Source organism: Delphinapterus leucas, chromosome 4 (genome assembly GCF_059928025.1).
Source record: "Delphinapterus leucas isolate spDelLeu-1000000601 "Yukka" chromosome 4, BTC_Dleu_Yukka2, whole genome shotgun sequence".
In the NCBI taxonomy this organism is placed as follows: domain Eukaryota; kingdom Metazoa; phylum Chordata; class Mammalia; order Artiodactyla; family Monodontidae; genus Delphinapterus; species Delphinapterus leucas.
In genome coordinates this window covers 132,079,557-132,099,053 of record NC_143132.1, presented here as the reverse complement: position 1 = coordinate 132,099,053, position 19,497 = coordinate 132,079,557, and the positions used below count along the sequence as shown (strand labels likewise).

Genomic DNA, 19,497 nt, shown 5'->3' with positions numbered 1-19,497 from the left:
TTTGCATACGAAGCCGAGGGAGCGAGGGGCTTCTGATAATGATATTCAATGTCTAACGGAGTCGCTTACAGGCAGAGCCAGGTCTCTCCCCGCTTTGATGTATGAGATTATTATGGAGAGGTAATGCAGGCCAAGTGATGCTGTTCGGTGGGCTGTGCATGTGGACCCCTTTGTGAATTGTGAGGCCTGGCGCAGCCGAGATGGTCGCTTCACAGGGTGGGAGGAGAGGGGTGCAATGGGGACTGCCGTGGAGGGCCAGGCACTACTCTCTCAGTTTTTTCTCAGCTGCAACAGACTGGGCCTCTTCCCCGGGGTGCGAGGGAGGCCAGATGTGGTGAGCATCTCTCCCCGGGCCATTGGTGGAAGGCAGAGAGCATTGCCTTGGGGAGATGGCCAGAGAGGCTACCAAGTGGTTGCCACTCTGGACTCTAGAATGTTGACCCAATCAATATTAAATTTATGCAGGGGAGCTCTTCAATCCAGGCCTTTATGAAGGTGACAGGAGTAAAAGGAGGAGTGAGCTGGCACTCTGGAATGAGGTCTCAGTAGAGGTCCTTCCCCAGCTGACCTCCAGTGAGAATGGCAGCAGGGCTGGTAGACCCCTAGACAGGGTTGCCAGTAAAAGAGTCTCTGTTCTCTTCCTCCAGCTTGTGCAAGCCTCTTCCACGGCCCACCTGTTTAGACTGGAGTGTTGTGTGTGTTTTGTTCTGTTTTAAGATTTTTATGTTTGAGCCACATCACCAGCTCGAAACAAAAATTCTATCCTCTTGCTTTACTGTTTCTACCTACCCTGGGGAGTCCCCACAGGCTCTAACTAGGGGTGATGAGAACCACCTCTCAAGGCCTCCATATCTCACCTCCATGCTGTTCCAGAACCCCTGATGGTTTAACCCCTGGATCTGAACTGTGGTCACTGCCACAGGGCATCCCTGCCAAAGTCTGGTCCTAGATGGATGGATGTTTGTCTTCTGCAGAGTGAACTCTCACCTTGGCCTCCAAGTTATTTACTCAGGTTTTGCTCACCTGCTCAGCTGTTACCCTCAGGGCCCAGCACAGGCCCCAGCCAGGTGCCCTGCCAGCTCTAGTTTCGCCTCACAAGCCCTGAACCCAGGCCTCAGGCCTCTGGTTAGGGCCTGGGTCCCCGTTCCAGATTTCCCATAGACCTGTCCACCCCGACAGCTTTCTTAGCCGCAAGTCTGGATCTTAGACGCTTTATTCCCAGAAGATCCCAGATCCTACTACAGACTGTCCACCTTTCTCCTGAGCCCTGCAGATCGTGGGATGTCAGGCAGGGGTGTGGCTTCACAGCACCATATAATCCTGTTACACTCCTCCAGGGCATCAGCAATAGGGAGTTATATACCTACATCCCCATGGGGCCTTAGCATCCTCTCCCCGAATATAGGTAAGGCCTTAATGTGCATAGCTAAGAAGGCACCCCCAATGGCCCCTCGGTGACTTGCTATCCTTACCCAATGGACTAAGAGGCAGAGGGTGTAATTTGTTAAGTTCTGGACTCACTTTGGACTGAGTTACTTTTACTGTTGACAGAAAGCTCTTCATCTTTGTACCAACAGATGTGAAAAGTAAATCTGTAACTACTGACTCTTTATTCGCTGATTTCTATGGACAGGCGCATATGCAATTACTGTCTATTATCGAATGAGTAAGCGCTGGGCTCTGGCTTCAGGCCTGTGAGGAGTGACTTGTTGCCAGACTGCCAGGATGGGGATGTGGGGGCGCTGTGAGTGCTGGGCGGCTCTCACACTCTCTTGCTCTCTCCTCCCCAAACCTGGGCATTCAGCCTGTTTCTGGGGCCTGGATGTTGTGTTCTGCCCTGCTCAGCATTCTTCGCTGCTACGATCTACAGTGGGAGGGGCGTTTTAAACCACATTGGACAGAAGAGCCTTCCTCTTGGATTTGGGACAAAGCACAGGCACCATAGCACTTTCTGTGTGACTGTTAAACATGCCTCCAGGCTCCTGCAGCTGAGGGTAAGACAGAGGAGTACTGGGGTTCCTGATTTAACCATGTTATGCTCTGAGTCACGTAGAAGACAACCATAAATATGGTTCAGTGGTTGGCAGGCAGGCAGTCGGGACATGGGATGAGCAAAGAGGTGAGGGAGATTAGAGCGTGCTGGGAATACATGAGTGACGGGCTGGAGAGAATTCTGGTGGTCTGGATCAACTCTGGAAAACATCTAAGACTCTGGCCTCGCATTCAGTCCTGTCCAGGACTCATAAACTAATCTCTGTTTGAAGGGTCTGAATCCCAGAAGTGGGATGGTGGTCATTAGGGAAAAGCATAGTGAAGCCGGGAGGGAGATGCACAGGAACGGTGGAAGGGACCCAAGAGGATCTGGATGGAGCATTGAGAGGGTCCCTTCCACATGTCCCCCATCAGCCCTTGTGCACGTTGTTTGCGATTGGATCTGTCATCGCGCCCTCTTGGGGCAGGTGATGCGCAAAGCTCTTGGTCAGCCTTGTCAGAAGATTCTCGTTCCTTGTGGGAGCTGGACTCTCCAGTCTCCATCCATGTGCTCAGATCCACATTTTTGGGATCCCTTCCTCTCAGTACCAACTCTAGTCTGGGATCTGGGCTTTTCTTGGGGATGGGGTTCAGCCAGAGCTCAGGTGGGATCCTCAACCAGCACCTCAGCTGCCCCCCGACGAGCAGGAAGCCCAGAAACATTTGGAGAGGCCAGACTAGAGTGAGGGTGAAATCCGTCCATTAGGCATTGTGCACATGGTTGATGCGGAGATCGTCACTGGTCATTTAGTCCCCCCAGGGCGTCTCACACAAGGGAACATGAGACCTAGAGACATGGATGCAATCAACTCACTGGGGCTTCTTCAGCCTGTGGGCTCCTGGGCCTGGCCTGGCTGTGCTGGTGGTTTCATCACTGGTCATCATTCAAGTTTCTGCCTTCCTGGGTCCAGGAAACGAGGAAATATATTACTGTCCAATCACTACCCAAACACCCCCAAACAGCGTCACACTGTTTGAATGCCCCACGCAGGGGAGGGTCTCCCAAGGAGGGACAGGAGTTCTGCCGACAGTGCAGCTGGGACTCACTGTGCAGCAAAGCTGGCTTCTGTTGGAACAAACATCTGATTGAGCTACCTCAGTTTCCCCAGATTGATCAATTCCTGGATATGAAAGCAGAAATGGCCCAGGTTCACACTAGGCCCCCACTTTTCCTCCGTTCCCTCAGCTAAAAGAATTCATTACCAAATCCTCTTCTCTCATTTTTGGGAAAAAATACCCCATACATTTAAAAGATGGGGCAGAGTCGTGGCAGGCAGCATGCTGCTCAGGCATGATGCCCTACACGTACTACTCAATCACACTGAACTATGGAAAAGTCCACTCTGAAAAACCCACACATTTGACTAATGCATGTTTGATGCTCCAGTTTTTTTTAAAAAGATATGGAATGCTTCATGAATTTGCATGTCATTCTTGCACAGGGGGCATGCTAATCTTCTCTGTGTCGCTCCAGTTTTGGTATATGTGCTGCCGAAGCGAGCACGATGTTCCAATTTATTCATTGGGAATAATATGTGGTATGGGTGGAATCCGTAGCAAACATTTTTTTTTCTTTTTTAAAAAATAACAAATGATATCCTGTGGTCTCTCTTCCTTTTTTATTTTTTGTCAACCCCAAGTACAATGCACACTGATAAAAATGATGTACGTTGCATGTATCTGTGATAATAGCCAAAGCCAAGGCAGTCTGAGGCATATTAACAACAGACTTATCTGTGGAGCAGAACATTATGTAAGATGCATTTTCCTCTAGAGCCAAGCTGCGTAGAATTCACCTGCACGGCAGATAAGTGGCCCCTGGGCCCAGGTGCAGCCCCGCGCCGGGCCAGCGGCTGGGGGAATTTTCTCACCAATATAATCGACACAAGGGTAGGATTTCCATTTAGCGCAACAGAAACTAACATGAAAATTGTCACTTGATGTTTTGCAGTCTGGCTGTACTAATGTCACCTATGGAACCCAAGATAATTTCAGTGACATCTTTCTTTTCCCTGGGAGGAGAAATGTGCTTTCTGCCAGTGTCCATCTGACAAACCTGGATAAACATTTTCATGGCAGGTGGAGACAGTGTATAAAACTGTCCCCCCAGCCCGACCCCAGCAAAAAAGATATAGGGCTAAATAATGATAGACCACTTGGTGGAAGCTGGTGAGGTAACCTTGATTCCTTCCTTCTGGGCGGCCAGGGGCTCCTTCGACTGTGGTGACCAAATGGATACTGGAGGAAAGCCGGGCACCCTCACCTGTGTAGCTCTGTGAGCCTTGGGTGTGGCCTGGTTAGGGATGTGATGCTGTTCATCTGCAGCCCCGCCCCCCACCCAGTCGCAACCCCTCCTCTGCGGCCCCAGATCCTACATCACACCCCCTGACCAGCAGCACCGTGGCTAGGGATTGGCTGTTTATTCTTCCGTGTGTGCTGTCACTCTGCAGGTACTGATGGAGCCCTTCCCTAGGCTGCTGTCTGGCTCTCCCTCCCACTTCAGTTCTCCACTCCCCAGCCTTCCCTGGCTTCTCTGCCTTCTCAGCTGTTCTACTGTTGCTCTCTCCATCAGCACAGCATCGCTCACTTCTCAGAGCCTCCATGCAACCATCCAATCCAACTGTCTCCTCTGTTTGCGTTTTGTTCTTTATCCAGGCCTTGGGGCTGCTCGGGAAAGTCACGGAGGTGGAGTCAACATCCAACCTCAGCTGGAGACTCTGAGTTGTGCTGAACTTCTCTTCCTCTTGGAGCCCCTCCATGGCATTTCCCCAAAGGTGCCTTCAAGCCTGGACCCTCAAGGCTTGATCTATTTCTGCCTCCCCATGTCTCGAGGGGTCTTCCCACCCCCGCCCCGCCAACTTTCATACCTCAATGACTCTGTTGCTTCTTTTGCTCTCAGGTTATAGTTCTCGTCTTCCTTTGCTGGACTTTTCCAAGGAATGATCAGCATTTCTCCCTCCTCATTTTCACCACCTGCATGCCTCTAATCTTTTGACATTTGGTTTCTATTTCTTCCATTTTGTGAAAATGATATTTTTGAAGGACTCAGATGAGGCTGCGTGAGATTCAGTGGCTGCTCCTTAGGCTAGTGGCGGGGTTTGTCTCGTGCGACCAACATATCCTTCTTGTGGGAGACAGAATAATGACCCTCCAAGGATATCCATGTTCTAACTCCTGGAACCTGTGAATATGTTACCTTACATGGCAAAAAGGACTTTGTAGATGTGACCAAGTTAAGGATCTTGAGATGGGGAGATTATTCTGGATTATCTGGGTGGACCCAATGTCATCACAAGGGTCTTTATAAGGAAAAGAGGGAGGAGACAGGAGAGTCTAATTCCAGGAGGAGCTGTAATGATGGAAGCAGAGTGATGCCAGGCCACGAGCCAAGGAATGCTGGCAGCCTCTAGTAGCTAGAAAAGACAAGGAATGGATTATCCCTTAGAGCCTTCAAAAGTAACACAGCTCCGCCAATACTTAATTTTAGCCTCATAAAGCCCATTTCATTTTCCTTCCCTCTAGGACTTTAAGAGAATAAATTTGTATTGCTTTAAGCCACTAAGTTTGTGGTAATTTGTTACAGCAGCAATAAGAAATGAATACACTTCTCAAAATTCTCTTCTCCCTAGATTGTCACATCTAAAGTGATGGAAACTTCTGCTTCTTCTGCTGGTGCTTTTCAACCTGTTTTCTCCAAAATGGGAGCATTTTAAGCCTCAGTCCTCTTCTCTTGCTGTGCATTTAGCATTTTCACAATGAATATTTGTAGAATTAGTGTGTTTAACAATACCACTGTATTCGGCGCATCTGGGGATATCTCCCTTCTTAGAGAATCCTCCTCCACCCACAGCCCCTGCTGGGTGGACAGCAGGCCCCCGACCACCCCCCAGTTATAGCTGATTGGCATAGGAGTGCACACCTCATCGAAGGGGAGCTCACTGGCCGGCTGACCTGATGCCGAAAAGGAGAGATGGGCTGATCAGATGCCCTCTCTGGGGAATCTAAGCGATACCAAGTTTCAGTTAACGGTAGGCACTAGAGCGCAAAGACTGGCTGATTTGTGTCTGGGGTGGCAATAAAGGGCTAGATGAAGTTTAGGAAGGGAGGAGACTCAGAGGTGGCTGATTGGAGGATGGGAAGGGGGTGGAGGTAGTCAGGGAAGCTGAGGAGCCACTCCATGGGGAGGAGAGAGTGTCTCTGTCTTGAAGTGGCTTTGGTTTTGCCTTTCCAATGGCCTGGGAGTTTTTCGTGTTTCTCTGAGACACTTTGTGTCCTCACAGGATTCTTTTTTTTTTTTTTGGAAGAGTACATTCAAGTAGCTTTAATACATCTTTTTCCAGTTTTTAGAGTAAATTTATTTATTTATTTATTTTTGGCTGCATTGGGTCTTCGTTGCTGCACGCGGGCTGTCTCTAGTCGTGGCGAGCGGGGGTTTACTCTTCGTTATGGTGCGCCGTCTTCTAATCGTGGTGGCTTCTTTTTCTTTGGAGCTCGGTCTCAAGGCGAGCAGACTTCGTGGCATGCGGGCTTCAGTAGTTGTGGCACGCAGGCTCAGTAGTTGTGGTGTGTGGTCTTAGCTGCTCTGTGGAATGTGGGATCTTCCCGGACGAGGGCTCAAACCCGTGTCCCCTGCATTGGCAGGTGGATTCTTAACCACTGCACCACCAGGGAAGTCCTAGGACTCCTTTTTGACTTGAGCTAGTTTGGATTTCTGTTCCTTACAATAAAAGATTCTCTGATTAGAATGATCTATGATTGTCCAGTTGCTCAAGTCAGGAAACCTGGGGGTCACCTTGGACTCTCCTTGTCTTCTTTGTTGTCCTGGAGCCTGAATATATGAAAAGGAGGAGGACCTGGGACAGACCCTGAGAAATACCAACATTTAAGGAGTGAAAGAAGAATCTTCAATGGAGGAGGAGAAGGAACAGTCAGAGAAATGGAAGGAAAACTAGGAATGCCTCCTGAAACATCCAGAAGTGAACGGAGGGAGTGGTTACAAGCACTAAATGTCATCAGATCCTAAATCAACTTGTTTTTGTTTTGATGGGTGATAAAAAGTAAACAACTTTTTTGAAATACAGTATCTTAAAACTGGGATTTGGGGGAAGAACATTTGGGTGAGGGAACACATAAGCCATCCTCCAGTGGAAGCCAAGACAAGTCGTTTATTTATTTTTAAATTTTATTTTTTATTGTTATCATTTTTAACATCTTTATTGGAGTATAATTGCTTTACATTGTTGTGTTCGTTGCTGCTGTATAGCAAAGTGAATCAACTATATGTATACATATATCCCCATATCCCCTCCCTCTTGAGTCACCCTCCCACCCTCCCTATCCCACCCCTCTAGGTGGTCACAAAGCACCGAGCTGATCTTCCTGTGCTATGCGGCTGCTTCCCACTAGATATCTATTTTACGTTTGATAGTGTATATATGTCCATGCCACTCTCTCACTTCGTCCCAGCTTACCATTCCCCCTCCCAGTGTCCTCAAGTCCATTCTCTATGTCTGCGTCTTTATTCCTGTCCGGCCCCTAGGTTCTTCATAACCATTTTTTTTTAAAGATTCCATATATATGTGTTAGCATACAGTGTTTGTTTTTGCTCTTTCTGACTTACTTCACTCTGTATGACAGACTCTAGGTCCATCCACCTCACTACAAATAACTCAGTTTCATTTCTTTTTACAGCTGAGTAATATTCCATTGTATATATGTACCACATCTTCTTTATCCATTCATCTGCTGATGGACGCTTAGGTTGCTTCCATGTCCTGGCTATTGTAAATAGTGCTGCAATGAACATTGTGGTACATGTCTATTTCTGAGTTATGGTTTTCTCAGGGTATATGCCCCGTAGTGGGATTGCTGGGTCATATGATAGTTCTATTTTTAGTCTTTTAAGGAACGTCCATACTGTTCTCCATAGTGGCTGTATCAATTTACATTCTCACCAACAGTGCAAGAGGGTTCCCTTTTTTCCACACCCTCTCCAGCTTTTCCTGTTTGTAGATTTTTTGATGAAGTCCATTCTGACTGGTGTGAGGTGATATCTCATTGTCGTTTTGATTTGCATTTCTCTAATGATTAATGATGTTGAGCATTCTTTCATGTGTTTGCTGACAATCTGTATATCTTCTCTGGAGAAATGTCTATTTAGGTCTTCTGCCCATTTTTGGATTGGGTTGTTTGTTTTTTTGATATTGAGCTGCATGTCCTGCTTGTAAAGTTTGGAGATTAATCCTTTGTCAGTTGCTTCATTTGCAAATATTTTCTCCCATTCTGAGGGTTGCCTTTTCCCCTTGTTTCTGGTTTCCTTTGCTGTGCATTTGGTCCCATTTGTTTATTTTTGGTTTTATTTCCATTTCTCTAGGAGGTGGGTCAAAAAGGATCTTGTTGTGATTTATGTCATAGAGTGTTCTGACTTGTTTTCCTCTAAGAGTTTTTTTTTTTTTTTTTTTTTTTGCGGTACACTGGCCTCTCACTGTTGTGGTCTCTCCCATTGCAGAGCACCGGCTCCGGATGCGCAGCCTCAGCGGCCACGGCTCACAGGCCTGGCTGCTCCGCGACATGTGGTATCTTCCCAGACTGGGGCACAAACCTGTGTCCCCTGCATCAGCAGGTGGACTCTCAACCACTGCACCACCAGGGAAGCTCCCTTTAAGAGTTTTATAGTGTCTGGCCTTACATTTAGGTCTTTAATCCATTTTGAGTTTATTTTTCTGTATGATGTTAGGGAGTGTTCTAATTCATTCTTTTACATGTAGCTGTCCAGTTTTCCCAGCATGAGTTATTGAAGAAGCTGTCTTTTCTGCATTGTATATTCTTGCCTCCTTCGTCAAAGATAAGGTGACCATATGTGCGTGGGTTTATCTCTGGGTTTTCAATCCTGTTCCATTGATCTATATTTCTGTTTTTGTGCCAGTACCATACTGTCTTGATTACTATAGCTTTGTAGTATAGTCTGAAGCCAGGGAACCTGATTCCTCCAGCTTCATTTTTCTTTCTCAAGATTGTTTTTGCTATTCGGGGTCTTTTGTGTTTCCATACAAATTGTGAAATTTTTTGTTCTAGTTCTGTGAAAAACGCTGGTGGTAGTTTGACAGGGATTGCACTGAATCTGTAGATTGCTTTGGGTAGTATAGTCATTTTCACAATGTTAACTCTTCCAATCCAAGAACATGGTTTTTCTCTCCATCTGTTGTTATCATCTTTAATTTCTTTTATCAGTGTCTTATAGTTTTCTGCATACAGGTCTTTTGTCTCCCTAGGTAGGTTTATTCCTTGGTATTTTATTCTTTATGTTGCAGTGGTAAATGGGAGTGTTTCCTTAATTTCACTTTCAGATTTTTCATCATTAGTGTATAGGAATGCAAGAAATTTCTGTGCATTAATTTTGTATCCTGCTACTTTACCAAATCCATTGATTAGCTCTAGTAGTTTTCTGGTAGCATCTTTAGGATTCTCTATGTATAGTATCATGTCATCTGCAAACAGTGACAGTTTTACTTTTTCTTTTCTGATTTGGATTCCTTTTATTTCTTTTTCGTCTCTGATTGTTGTGGCTAAAACTTCCAAAACAATGTTGAATAATGATGGTGAGAGTGGGCAACCTTGTCTTGTTCCAGATCTTAGTGGAAATGCTTTCAGTTTTTGACTATTGAGGACGATGTTGGCTGTCGGTTTGTCATATATGGGCTTTATTATGTTGAGGACACTTCAGTCTATGCCTACTTTCTGCAGAGTTTTTATCATAAATCGGTGTTGAATTTTGTCAAAAGATTTTTCTGCATCTATTGAGACGATCATATGGTTTTTATTCTTCAGTTTGTTAATATGGTGTATCACATTGATTGATTTGCGTATATTGAAGAATCCTTGCATTCCTGAGATAAACCCCACTTGATCATGGTGTATGATCCTTTTAATGTGCTGTTGGAGTATGTTTACTAGTATTTGGTTGATGATTTTTCATCTCTGTTCATCAGTGATATTGGTGTGTAGTTTTCTTTTATCGTGCCATCTTTGTCTGGTTTTGGTATCAGGGTGATGGTGGCCTCGTAGAATGAGTTTGGGAGTGTTCCTCCCTCTGCTATATTTTGGAAGAATTTGAGAAGGGTAAGTGTTAGCTCTTCTGTAAATGTTTGATAGAATTTGCCTGTGAAGCCATTTGGTCCTGGGCTTTTGTTTGTTGGAAGGTTTTTAATCACAGTCTCAGTTTCAGTGCTTGGATTGGTCTGTTCATATTTTCTATTTCTTCTTGGTTCAGTCCCAGAAGGTTGTCCTTTTCTAAGAATTTGTCTATTTCTTCCAGGTTGTCCATTTTATTGGCATATAGTTGCTTGTAGTAATCTCTCATGATCCTTTATATTTCTGCAGTGTCAGTTGTTACTTCTCCTTTTTCATTTCTAATTCTGTTGATTTGAGTCTTCTCTCTTTTTTTCTTGATGAGTCTGTCTAATGGTTTATCAATTTTGTTTATCTTCTCAAAGAACCAGATCTTAGTTTTATTGATCTTTGTTATCATTTCCTTCATTTCTTTTTCATTTATTTTTGATCTGATTTTTATGATTTCTTTCCTCTGCTAACTTTAGGGTTATTTTGTTCTTCTTTCTGTAATTGTTTTAGGTATAAGGTTAGGTTGTTTATTTGAGATGTTTCTTGTTTCTGGAGGTAGGATTGTATTACTATAGACTTCCCTCTTAGATCTGCTTTTGCTGCATCCCATAGGTTTTGGGTTCTTGTGTTTTCATTGTCATTTGTTTGTAGGTCATTTTTGATTTCCTCTTTGATTTCCTCAGTGATCTCTTGGTTATGTAGTAACATATTGTTTAGCCTCTATGTCTTTGTATGTTTTACAGTTTTTTTCCCTGTAATTGATATCTAGTCTCATAGCGTTGCTGTTGGAAAAGATACTTGATATGATTTCAATTTTCTTAAATTTACCAAGGCTTGGTTTGTGACCCAAGATTTGATGTATCCTGGAGAATGTTCCATGAGCACTTGAGAAGAAAGAGTATTCTGTTGTTTTTGGATGGAATATCCTATAAATATCAATTAAATCCATCTTTTTTAATGTGTCATTTAAAGCTTGTGTTTACGTATTTATTTTCATTTTGGATGATCTGTCCATTGGTGAAAGTGGGGTGTTAAAATCCCCTACTATTATTGTGTTACTGTCAATTTCCCCTTTTATGACTGTTAGCATTTGCCTTATGTATTGAGGTGTTCTTATGCTGGGTGCATATATATTTACAATTGTTATATATCCTTCTTGGATTGATCCCTTGATCATTATGTAGTGTCCTTCTTTGTCTCTTGTAATTGTCTTTATTTTAAAGTCCATTTTGTCTGATATGAGAATTGCTGCTCTGGCTTTCTTTTGATTTCCATTTGCATGGAATATCTTTTTCCATCCTCTCACTTTCAGTCTGTATGTGTCCCTAGGTCTGAAGTGGGTCTCTTATAAACAGCATATATATGGGTCTTGTTTTTGTATCCATTCAGCCAGTCTGTGTCTTTTGGTTGGAGCATTTAATCCATTTACACTTAAGGTAATTATTGATATGTATGTTCCTATTACCATTTTATTAATTGTTTTGGGTTTGTAATTGTAGGTCTTTTCCTTCTCTTGTGTTTCCTGCCTAGAAAAGTTCCTTTAACATTTGTTGTAAAGCTGGTCTGGTGGTGCTGAATTCTCTTACCTTTTGCTTGTCTGGAAAGGTTTTAATTTCTCCATCAAATGTGAATGAGATCCTTGCTGGGTAGAGTAATCTTCGTTGTAGGTGTTTCCCTTTCATCACTTTAAATATGTCCTGCCACACCCTTCTGGCTTGCAGAGTTCCTGCTGAAAGATCAGCTGTTAACCTTACGGGGATTCCCTTGTATGTTATTTTTTGCTTTTCCATTGTTGCTTTCAATATTTTTTCTTTGTATTTAATTTTTGATAGTTTGATTAATATGTGTCTTGGTGTGTTTCTCTTTGGCTTTATCCTGTATGGGACTCTCTGCCCTTCCTAGACTTGATTGACTATTTCCTTTCCCATATTAGGGAAGTTCTCAACTATAGTCTCTTCAAACATTTTCTTAGTCCCTTTCTTTTTCTCTTCTTCTTCTGAGACCCACATAATTTGAATGTTGGTGCATTTACTGTTGCCCCAGAGGTCTGTGAGACTATCTCAATTCTCTTCATTCTTTTTTCTTTATTCTGCTATGCAGTAGTTATTTCCATTCTTTTATCTTCCAGGTAACTTATCCATTCTTCTGCCTCAGTTATTCTTCTATTGATTCCTTCTAGAGAAGTTTTAATTTCATTTACTGTGTTATTCATTGTTTGTTTGCTCTTTAGTTATTCTAGGTCCTTATTAATCCTTTCTTGTATTTTCTCCATTCTATTTCCAAGATTTTGGATCATCTTTACTATCATTACTCTGAATTCTTTGTCAGGTAGATTGCCTATTTCCTCTTCATTTGTTTGGTCTGGTGGGTTTTTACCTTGCTCCTTTATCTGCTGCGTATTTCTCTGTCTTCCCATTTTGCTTAACTTACTGTTTTTCGGGTCTCCTTTTCGCAGGCTGCAGGTTCATAGTTCCTGTTTTTCTTGGTGTCTGCCCCCAGTGGGTAAGGATTTTTCAGTGGGTTGTGTAGGCTTCCTAGTGCAGGGGACTGGTGCCTGTGTTCTGGTGGATGAGGCTGGATCTTGTCTTTCTGGTGGGCAGTACCACATCTGTTACTGTGTTTTGGGGTGTCTGTGAACTTAGTATGATTTTAGGCAGCCTCTCTGTTAATGGGTCGGGTTGTATTCTTGTCTTGCTAGTTTTTTGGTATGGGGTGTCCAGCACTGGAGCTTGCTGGTCGTTGAGTGGAGCTGGGTCTTAGCGTTGAGATGGAGATCTCTGGCAGAGCTCTTGCTGATTGATAGTACATGGGGCCAAGAGGTCTCTGGTGGACCAATGTCCTGAACTCGGCTCTCCCACCTGAGAGGCTCAGGCCTGACAGCCGGCTGGAGCACCAAGACCCTGTCAGCCACATGGCTTTTTGGAAATCTGAGGTCTTCTGCCAGTGTTCAGCAGTTGTTGTGTAGGAGTTGTTCCGCATGTAGATGTATTTTTGATGTATTTTTGGGGAGGTAGGTGATCACGTCTTATTCCTCTGCCATCTTGAAGGTGCTCTCTCTTCACACTATTCAGTTTTGAAGTGTTCCATACTCACAGATCAATCAAGGAAATGCTTGAGGGCAGATTTAGGGAAATCTTCCATTACTCCTGTTGTTAGAGGATCAACATTTCATCTGGAAAGGACCTAAATCTGGCAATTTCACTTCAGGCCTAGCTCATCCACCTTTTTTCCTTTTGTGCTTAGTCTGTTTCACTTGCTCATACCAGCCCCTGTGCAGAGGCCTTGCCCCCGGCCCTTCAGACCAGAGTTCCTCGTGAAATGGCTGAGCTGACACCTCAGCTCGGGATGTGCGCTGAACCTCCTCACAGGACACTCAACTCAAGACGTGTGTATTCACTTTTATCTTTTAAAATTAAACAATAGACAGCACACATGCCTGGCACTTTTTTCCTTTGTGCTTAGTCTAGTTTCACTTGCTCATAGGGTACTGCATGCCGTGGCCTTCTTCCCAGCAATGCATACAAGAGTTCCTAAGCGTGAAATGGGCAAGTTGTTTATTAATGCCAGCTGCAAAATATATACAGGGACAAGAAGTGAGTGATGAGGATTTCAACTAGATCTGACCTTGAGCTCCTCAAGGTCAAGGCATGTGTCTTGTTCACCAACCTATTTGCAGTACCTGGCTTAGCTCCTGGCATTCATTCATTCTTGCTACAATCTTTATCACACATTTAGGTCTCAGGAACATAGTAGGCATTCAGTTGGACAAATTAAGCTCTTTTTACATCATGTTCTGAAAATTGAGCATCTAAAAAACTCCAGACTTTCCTAGCTGACAATTTTAGCTGCCAGAATGCATGGGAAGAAAACACAGTTTGTTTAGAAGTAAAGATATTTTCCACTTGCCATGGAAGGAATCCAGATTTTGAGTAAGTATTGAATTGTGTGATATTGAGAATATTTAATGAAAAAAAATTTGTTGTTTGCATGGATTGATCCATGCAACTAAAATTGTTAATACAGAGATACTCCTCACTGAAAATTTTAAGGATAAGGGCCTCCCCGACATTGGGCTGGACATGCCCCTGAGTGAAGGGGATGCCCTAAATCTCCCAGTGTATCACTCTGTAGTCACAGTGATCCACGTGGTGTCCTTTGTCCCATCAAATGGAATTCAACATGGACCCTTGGCAGTAGAAAATAAACTCCTACCTCTGTGACTCATTTTGGGAAAAAGAAAAGAGGAACTGTATAATCAAATGTGCTCTTTTGGAGATTCTGGGAGCGGCAGGACAGAAACCTTGTGGGTAGCATGCTTAGGTTGGGTTGAAAACACACTGGAGTGTTTCTGTGTCCATAAGAAGCCCTCTAGGTTGGCTGCAGCCTGGCTTTGTGATAGCTGATTAGAATGCAAAGCAGTCTTGCAGGCTTTTTCCTGGAGCGTGTCTCACCTCTGTCCCCTCAACTCTGCCTAGGCCCATTCCTAAGTGTGAAAGTTCTCATTGTTATCTTGGTTACAGAATCCCATTCCTTGTCTGTTTTCTTTGCCCTTATCCTCACATTTCTTTGAATGTCCTTTCATGGGACGCCTTGATCTGCTCCCAGAGAAATGCAATTATCAGAAATCAACCTCTCTCACCCATTTCTGCCCGAAGCAGCTTTTGCCCACTGGTGAATTTCACATTGTACTGAGAAAGTCAGCAACTAATACTAATAATAATAAAATATGTTTGTATTTCTTAGATGACTTTTTCCACTGGGGACTCACTGGTGAGAGCTAGGTGCTGAGCAGAGTGAGTGTGTATATGAGCTGGAAATGGAGAGCAAGAAAGAGACCTGGCCAGCTGAAGCTTTTCCTTGACAGCTAATTTACATTTTTTGGTATCAAGGGGTCTGTGCCAGTAATTGGCATGCAGATTGTGTCTGATGGGCCTGTTATACTGAATAAAGGAATCTGCTAGTTAGAATAAGCCAACCCCAGGCTGATGGATGGGGCATAAGGAGGTCATTGCAAAAGAGAAATTTTGTCTGTGTGTGTGTCCCTGTTCATGCGTGTGTTTCACAAGAATTTCTACCCCCTCCCCTCTCCCTCTTTATCCAGCAAACTCTAATCTTTCATATTGCATTGAGACAAATGTTGCTCCATTTCTCTCCCTCTCTCTGTTTTTCCCTTGAAGGGATATTTGATGGAACCCACTCCAGGTTTTAATAAAGTGCGGGGGCAAAGGAGAAATTAAAGCAGTGTCATGGTTTGTTAGCAGCCCAGGATCTTCCAGGATGGGCCCAGGCTACAAATTACACTCTGGAATTAATTGGCAGAAGGTAGTTTTCCTGTCCATCCTTCTTAATCCAAAGGTGTGGGTGGAAGCAGCTGTGGGACATCAACAGGAAAACGTGTGCTCTTATCTATTTCCCCTTTGCTTTGTCTAAGTTACTGGTGTGATTAGATAGCTGTTTTCTGGACCCTCACCCCATGCCTCGATTAGGTAGGAGTTGTGCTATTTGTTGTTACCTCTTGGCTTAGCTGGGTTATTCTAGGCATCCTCCTAAGCAGGGTGATTTCAGTCCAGGTACCTGCTATGGGTCATCAGGGTCCATATCTGGGCTTCCCATAGCCCTGGGAGACTGAAAGACCATTTTCTTCCTTTCTAAAGCTCTATAAAAACCAAAAACCCTACAGAGTTAACTCTTATTAATACAATATATGTTTGTTAGATAGACTACTATGTTTGGGGTAAGACTTAAAGAAATATAAAAACATAGGAAGAATCAGCTTCTGTTTACCCATCCCTGGTTCCTCCTCCCAGATTGGAATAGATGATATTGACTCTTGCTTGTCTTGTCTGGGACATGCATTTAGACAACTAGGGAAGTTTCACGCTCTCAGCCAGCAGTTAGCTTCCCCTAAGAGGCTGGTTCCCCGCCTTTATGCTCTGTAGGCCTGAGTCTGTCTTTCCTGGCACAAAAGGGAAGAATTCCTGTATGTCAAGGCCAGAAATCCTTAGGATGAACCTTTCCCAACTTGAAAGGAGGAATCTTCATCTGTCTAGCTCCTCCTATCTGAATACAAAACTTGAGTTTATCGAGTTTGGTGAGTGAATTTTTAAACTCCTATTTACAGTATTTATGGTTCTCCTTACTGTTTGGGGGTCTTATATCTAACAGGACTTCTGAAAATGTGTATGAGGCTTTTAAAAAGACTGTAAAAACATATTCAAGCAAAACATTATATTTTTAAAAAAGAAATAGTTGAGTCCCTCTTAGAAAAATTTTTGCTTTCTCATTTTTCATTAGAAAAATTCAGTTGTGTCACTGAGCAGACATCAGCAAGGGTTCTCAAACCCTTCCTTTGTCTCCTGAACTGATACAGTAGGGTCCCATTGGGTTATCTTTTCCAGCCATGTCTTCCCCCAAGGCTGACTTAACAGGTGAATGCACAAGGGTTAGAGGGTCAAACCATCTTTGACTCAGCCCTACACTTTTGCTTGGCTCTGCAAGCAAATACATATACATCGGACCGGGGCACGAACCCCTGCATCGGCAGGCGGACTCTCAACCACCGCGCCACCAGGGAAGCCCTGTATGCACTCTTAAAGTGTTGCTCCCTGAGGATTTGAGTTGTTACTGTGTTAGCTGTGTGGCCAGTCAGGTTTTAATTGAGAAAACAAAGTCATTTTAGTTATTGTGACAGATGGATTTTAATGTAGGAAATTGTTTAAGCAGGTGGTAGAGTTGCTGAGAAGACAAACAGTGGATGGATAAAACAACCCAGAAATCAGCAGTAGCAGGGGGCTGCTCCCTCCCTGCATGGGAGAGATGAAGCAAGAAGGTAGTGGTACCAGGGCAGCAAAAGCCAACAAGCCAAAGATGGGAGCATGGAAAGATAGACATTCTTGGTTCCTCGATGGCCACATTATGCTGTCAAACCAACCCTAGGATCACCCTCTTCTCATTTTCTTGTTAGCAAGTAATGAATGCCTGTATTTGTTTGAATCTGTTAGATTTTCTGTTACTCATAGCTGAATACATCTGATGTAATATTCATCCAATTCAAAATAATCTATGTTAATAATTGCATTACATTAAATGCAATAACTGCATTTATATTCAATGAGCCCTTTGAAGCAATAGCTGCCTGGTTGAGGCCACAGTGACCTCCAGGCCTGGCCTGTGGGTGCAGTTTCCTCTCCAGGCCCGCAGGGGCAAATTGGAGGTGCCAGTCAGTGATGGAAGCAGAGCTGTGGGTGAAGAACACTGGAATTCAGTTCCAGGGTCTCCCACCAGTCGCCACTATTGTGTGGTTCATTCAACGAGCTCAGCCTCTGCGCACTTGCCAGGGGTCCTGGAGGAAGTAATTTCCATTTCTTAGGGCAAGCAAAGATGCAGGGCTTCCTGATTGGCCCACTCAATATAAATGTACATTTATAGTATTTATTCTGGAAGCTACCCTGAGCCTGGAACTCAACAATGGACTCCAAGATTTGCCCACCTTTTTCCTGGGTTCTGTGATCTCAGGGTGGTGAGTTAATGAAAAAAAGAAAAAGAAGTTTCCTTGAGGCAAGGCCTCTTTTTCTGTCCCTTTACTGTTGATTTTCAGTCTGAGGTGAGTTTTGCTTGTTTATCGTGAGTGGCAGTGGGAAAGTGTAACTAAGAGTTGTGTAACAGTGGGTTCATTTTGCCCACCTGGTGGGCTCAGTTTTGTGGCACACAAGCTAGGCTCAAACACTCCACATGCTGCTAGAAATTGATCTTACAGCAACCAGGGAGTAAACACTTTTGGACAGGTTTTGTCTTTTCCTTCCATTTTGTGTGTTATAAAACATATTATATTTTGTGTTAAATCATTTTGCAACCACTTTTACATCTTACTATTACACAGTACAAAAGTTCTCAAGTTGATATGATTTTTCTTCTTCTTCTTCTTCATCATCATTGCAAACTGTGTATAGGGCTTCCTGTCTGTGAGGCACTGATCTAAGCACTTTACAAAACCTAACTCGTTTTAATCCTCATGACAACCCTATAAGGTGTTAGGGGTTGGATTGTGTCTTCAATTCTATCCCAATACCTCAGAATGTGCCGTTATTAGGAGATAGGGTCTTTATGGAGATAATCAAGTTAATTGAGGTCAGTAGGGTGGGCACTAATCCAGTATGACTGGTGTCTTGATGAAAAGGGAAAATTTGGACGCACAGATACACATACAGGGAACACACAGGGAGAAGATTACCATCTACAAGCAAGGAGAGAAGCCGCAGAAGGAACCAGCCTTACCAACACCTTGATTTCAGACTTCCAGCCTCCAGAACTCTAAGATAGGTTTCTGTTGTTTAAACTACCCAAACTGTGGTACATTGTTCTGTGTCCAGGACCCCCCCACAGGTACCAAAATCTGCTGAATGCTCAAGTCCCTTGTATAAAAGGAGATCACCAGGCCTGATGTTGCTCCTGGCATGAGCTGGTCTGGCAATCTCCTGGGAATAAACACTGGAGGTAGAGAAAATAGAAATATCTCTCATAAACAAGAAATATTTTTCAGGGACTGAACAGTTTAAATTCACATTTTAAAATAATTTATTTGCAAAGGTGCAGTCCTGCTAAAATACAAACCAAATTTTCATTAGTGAATAGAATACTTAACATCCAAAGCCCTGACTGGTTGCGGGCTGTCTGAAGAAAAAGGGGTAAGAAATTGGTTTATCTCTGTCTGCATGACTAAAAGGGTCCCCTTAGAGGCCCTTCCAAAGGAAAAGGAAGGCCAGCCTGAGGACCAATTCCCGCTTAGATTCTAGGATGCAAAATTCAATCAGGTACCAAAATGACAGTCTTCCAGCTTCAAAAATTAAACCTCACCTGTAGCAATGGGAAGAGGCTGTTGGCAGCTTTAAAATATTTTCTCCGCTACAAGTTGTTTACTTGACAGCTGGTGCCCCACTTTCAAGCAAGATTGCTTATGGCCCTTAATAAATATTTGGCAATCTGGTTAAAAACCAGGACTTCTAAACCTGCCTTTGGCCTTAATATGGCAGTGTTTGAAAGCTGATTCCTCAAATAATGGGAGATTGAGGATGAAGACTCTACCTCTCGGCGGCCCCTGCCCTGAGTACCAGAGTTGACGATGAAGGATACCATGTGCTAAGCTTTTGGACTTCTGCTGAGAGTCAGGGTGTGAATACTTCAAAGAAAATATCTTATTAAATTTCCATGCATTTTAAAAGTTTTTTTATAATTAGACTTTTTATTTTAAGATATTATAGATGCACATGAAGGTGTAAGAAATAATACAGAGACATGCATTAAAATTTGTGTTTGTGCGGGCTTCCCTGGTGGCTCAGTGGTTGAGAGTCC

General features: G+C 43.6%; 1 non-coding gene across 1 annotated transcript; it reads right to left on the bottom strand.

Moving 5' to 3' along the window:
- Positions 1-3,428: 3,428 nt before the first annotated feature.
- Positions 3,429-3,535, bottom strand: LOC115802703 (U6 spliceosomal RNA). Its single transcript, XR_004023228.1, has one exon. It is a non-coding gene; the product is annotated as a U6 spliceosomal RNA (small nuclear RNA).
- Between the last annotated feature and the right edge of the window lie 15,962 nt (positions 3,536-19,497).